Source organism: Mya arenaria, chromosome 2 (genome assembly GCF_026914265.1).
Source record: "Mya arenaria isolate MELC-2E11 chromosome 2, ASM2691426v1".
Classification (NCBI taxonomy): domain Eukaryota; kingdom Metazoa; phylum Mollusca; class Bivalvia; order Myida; family Myidae; genus Mya; species Mya arenaria.
In genome coordinates, this window is record NC_069123.1 from 22,465,632 (window position 1) to 22,471,038 (window position 5,407).

The following is a 5,407-nucleotide window of genomic DNA, read 5'->3' on the forward strand; positions in this document are numbered from 1 at the left end:
ATCGGACCGTCCTTCCGTCCGTCCAACCGTCCCCACAGTTTACGTTCAATATCCGAAGAACTCTCAGGCCAAGGGACCTCAATCTTGGAAAGCAGGTTGACCATGACCGTTCGGAACACCTCGGCCATTTTCCATCGAACACAAAAATAGAAAATTAATAGAAAAGGTGAAGATTTCTGACATTGTAAACCATCCATCAATATACATACGAGGTTGTTTTCGATGGAAAATGGCCAAAAGGTTTCGAAAGGAAATTTAATTGAATCAAACATACATTTTGACAATCAATAATTATATAGAAAACTTATATTTACCCCAACAACAAACTACTTGTATTGATGTACCGGCATACATCAGAGGTTGTGTTCCATGGAAAATGACCGAGGAGTTCCGGACATAAATTCCAGTCTACTTTCATCATTATTTATCATATTAATTAAGATTTACAAGGATTTATCATATGGACAGCATTTTTGCATAATTTCTTGACTTTGAATAAAGTTGTTGTTATTATTATTATTATTATTATTATTATTATTATTATTATTATTATTATTATTATTATTATTATTATTATTATAACTGTTCTTATATGTAAACAAAAAGACAAACAATTACACACGCATGTTGGCTTTCGGTTAAAGTTTTCGTTCAAATTGGATGTTTTCCTCATTATATTTAGACTTATAGATAATTACAAACTTCATGTGAAGGTATGATAGGTCACTACGAACATATGTTAGATACTGAAGGCTGTCTGTACAGACAGGCCAAAATATTAAAAGGCTTTCTGGTCAACGAGGCCATCCGGGGGCATTTGTTACGCTTCTGTGACATCACTTGTTTACATATATCATTCAAACTGATGAATGCACCTTTGATGATAATACTCAACTAATTCATAAATGCTGTAATACGTTAAAAACGTGTATTGTGATTGACTTTACCATGTGCGTATGCAGTTTGGGGGTTTGCATCTTTTATTTTCTGTTGTGTATAAAGAAGCATGCGTGTAAATGTTAAGAAAGAGCATTTGAAAGTAAAAAAAAACAAAAAAAAACATAATGCATTTGAAAAATATGCTCATGTAAAGTGTACTATTTACTCGAATTATCACTGCAGACTACTGTTCGTCGTCAAGTTCAGGTAAAACTGAAATCCGTTTAAATAGCTAAAGGAAAAGACGCTGACACAAAAACGCTGAAACACAAACGCTGGCATAAGGCAGAGAAAAAACAAACAAAAAAACATAACACTGATCTTCTTTACAGACGGCACTTAATTTGTTTTAAAAGGTTTCCAATGTGGTGTCATTATCTGTTGAAAGCTATCAATTTAATAAGATTCTTGAGAGGATGTGTATTGTTGTCAATATTTGCCCCCTTTTCACTCAAATGTAGTAACACATCTAATAAAATCAAGTTCGTGATGTCTCCGTGGTGTAGGCAAGTATAATAATGATAGCAGGTTTGCTTAAGATCCGGGGTGTTTTTAAGTTCGATTTGACATGAAATAGCATATTCAAACATACGAACACTATAATCAATTTAAATCTATATTTTATGTAAACTTAGAATATCTCTTTCTTGCATTGCCTTGGAAGTTTGAACCCAGTGTTGTTACCAAGTGAAAATCCCGTGCATTTGATGCACACAATGGTCATACAGTTCCATGTCAAATGATCTTTGAACGTGGTGCCAAAACGTGTGTATCGGCTTTAAAAGAACTAGACACCAGAAAATACAAAGGCAAAAGAATAGTTTAAAATATGTTTTGTACTTACAAAATGAAAGAGAAATTATGTTCAATGAAATTAAATTACTATTCGTGTGTGTGTGTGTGTGTGTGCGTGTGCGTGTGTGCGTGTGTGTGTGACTGTGTGTGTGCGTGTGTGCGTGTGCGTGTGCGTGTCTAAAGTTTGAATGTACTGTATGCTTTCATTTTCAAAATATAGATTTCAAGGTTTTATTTTTTGAAGGAATAAATTGCGGGCTTGATGACATCAACCCCGTAATTCATTACTTATTTTTACACCAATAGTTCATTATTTCATTCAATAATTGTTAAAAAAAAAATGCTTCATTTCATTTAAGAAAACCTTTCAGTAACTCTTTCCTACCCATTCTGTAAATAGAACGACCCGACTTTAACCGGAAGCATTTCTTTCAAATGACGTCACAATAACGCGGGAAAATATCAGCCACTTGAAATCACTTTAAAACGTATTGAATTAGATATATTTTACGGAACCTGCAGACACAATACAACCAATAACAAGATCAATAGCTTTCATGTATATTGTTATGCAATGGATTACGATCCGAACATATCCGAAGATGTTGCGTTCCGTTCATCGATTGATGAACGCAATTGCCGAAAGGCAGTTCATTTAAGGAATGGAAGTTGAGGTGTAAATATTTTTTTATATAAATTCTATGCGAAATAAGTGTTACCGTAAGATACACATAAAATCAATGCAATGTTTATTTCTTTCTTTTTTTGTTCATGCATAAAACTTATCATATTTGGATTTTAAAAAACAGTCCTACGCATTGGTACCAGGGACCTGCTGAAATTCAGTAAAAGCTTATCAGCAGTGCAAATCACTATTTGTGTATGTAACTGTAAATCCTGACAAACATTGGGTTGGGAAACTTGACCATCACAAATTAGGGTCATTGTTGATCTAATCTTGTTTCAGCCTTCGCGATTTCTATTCACTCTTTTAAACAATGGGAAACACAGTTTAGTGTTGTTAAATTTTAGAACGCAACATTAAAGCTGCACTCTACATATTGACAGTTTTGACATTAAATCTGCACTCTACATATTGACAGTTTTGACATTAAAGCTGCACTCTACATGTTGACAGTTTTGACATTAAAGCTGCACTCTACATGTTGACAGTTTTGACATTAAAGCTGCACTCTACATATTGACAGTTTTGACATTAAAGCTGCACTCTACATATTGACAGTTTTGACATTATTTTTCATTTTTTTGTCTTAGAACAAGCATTCAATTAAGTTATTTAAGACAGAACAATAGAAAAGATCTCAATTGTTTGAAACAATACTGAAATTTTCCTAACGCGTAAGTAACACTCTAGCCGTAAAAGATCAATTTCCAAATTTATGTAAATTTAGAAAAAAATATCTAATCTTTTGTCAGAAGACTTAAATCACTGCTTTCCAGATATTTACGCAAAAAATGCCTCCTCCAATTCATTTTTCTAAAAAGAAATTGTCAAATCGGTCAATCAGTGAGAGAGCACCTTTAAACAGAGACTTGATGATATATTTTGTTACTGAAACCTGTTTAATCTAATAAATGTTTTGTAAACCTTTTGATGGATTTGAAAACCAAACTGACTTGAAAGATGATTCTGATAGAGAATAATGTAGAGGCCAACAAAAAACTTTGTTATGGAAATAATTATTTCTTTAAATTTAAACAAGAACAGTTACATAATCATGACAATTGCCCACATTTGGCAAATGCTGATGGATAACAAGATAACTGTTGAATAAAAATTATGTAATACGAGAACACAGATATCATACAATAATCATTGATTGTTTTATTGACTGATTAATTCATTGATTGATTTGATTGATTGATTTATTTACCTCAGAGTATGAATGGAATTAATGACCGAGAAAAGGTTGCAACTGACAGAATGACAGACAAAGTAAGAGAAGGAGTTGTTGTGTGTGTGTTACTCTTAGTAAAGTATTTAATATTAATGTAAACAAGAATATTGAATCTGACCCTGGCTTCAGGGTTCCAGAATATGTAAATTTGAATATGCTGGTCATTTCTTCTCAGTCAAAATAGTGATTTATAATTTAATAGTGGTCAAAATGCATCCTAGAATATGCTATCTGCTAGTTCCATGAGCCCCCTGTTCTTTTAATAACAAACAACGCACTGACCTCCAGATAAGATATTTTGGGCAAAAACTGAAGATTTGGTACATATGCGTAGGACTGAAAAGTAAATAAGTCACTAAAATCATGTCAAAACTAAAAATAAGGGAAACAACTGTGTGTTAATTGCAAAATTGGCTACACATAACTAAATTTTGTTGTTGCTTTGTTTACATTTAATTTTCTGTTTCGTAAATAATAATTATTACATTAACCACTATGACCGAATTTATTTAAAGTAAAGAAATGGGTAAAAACGGTCATTTTGTAGATAGCTTATATAAAGTAAAACTTCAAAAATAATCAACTTATATCATTCAATAAATGCCTTTTGATCAGTTTAAAAAATATATATGCTGTATGGGTAAGGTTTTCATGTACCAAATATTACCTTTTATCACCTATCCACGGCATTTTACTACATAAATATGATCCTTTATATTTTAAACCTAAACATCTAATCCAAGTCAAAACTAAAAATCTTGCGAAAACTTCTGAATATTTGGCAAACAAATGTCTGCAGTTTTATTGGTATGTGAAAAAGATTTATGCTGATGCTCTGTCTGTAATCCAAAGAACTTGTGACAGGGTAAATATGAGTTATGTTCCCTAGACATAAACCAGCCTGTATTCATGTAGTCCTATTTAATTTGGGGGTAGCTGCTTCCATAACGAATTTTGACCAAAAGCGAAAGATAGGCACCAAACAATGTAAGATTCATGATGTGAAATATAAGTTTTAAAAGATAATAACTACAGCAGAATTGCTGTTATCATATCCTATATATTTGTACAGTAATTACAGTACTTTACCATCTGTTCGAACGTTTGCCTCCTATGTCGCTTTATCTCGCCCCTTCTGTAATACTCTGGTGTCATGTAAATAATCGCCGAAAAGTCTGATCACTCTGTCTTGAGCAAGAACCCCGGACTATATTAAATGCTTTATGAAAGTAAAATGTGAATTAATGCAATAAAAGGAAATCTTTATACAATTTACACGAAGTTTATAGTATGGTAATAAAAACATAATTTACTTTATAACCAGTTGAAAAAAAAGACTTAAAAGTTACATACACAAATCGCATTGGCCATTACATCGTCGACAGTCAATGTGCTTTATTCCGCTACACTTCATGCCGGGTCGGTATCACCATAAAACATCTTTACTCTTAAGTCATTTCCTAATTTAGTTCATTTTCTTAAGTGAGGCATCTCAATTATCATATGACATAATCACATAAGGGCTGTTTTCATTTCATTCACACGTATTCTTTTCCTTTAATTTGACTATGAAAATTTAAGAAATTTACTAAATTAAGAAATGGTTTAAGGTCATTTATGGATACCTCCACATAGTGTATCGATGATCGAGGGGGGGGGGAGGTATCCGAAGATGTAGCCATTAGTACCATCCTTGAAAGTACGTTTTAACTAAATAATATTCTGGCCTTTCGGTTGTGTCTTTCTGCTAAGCA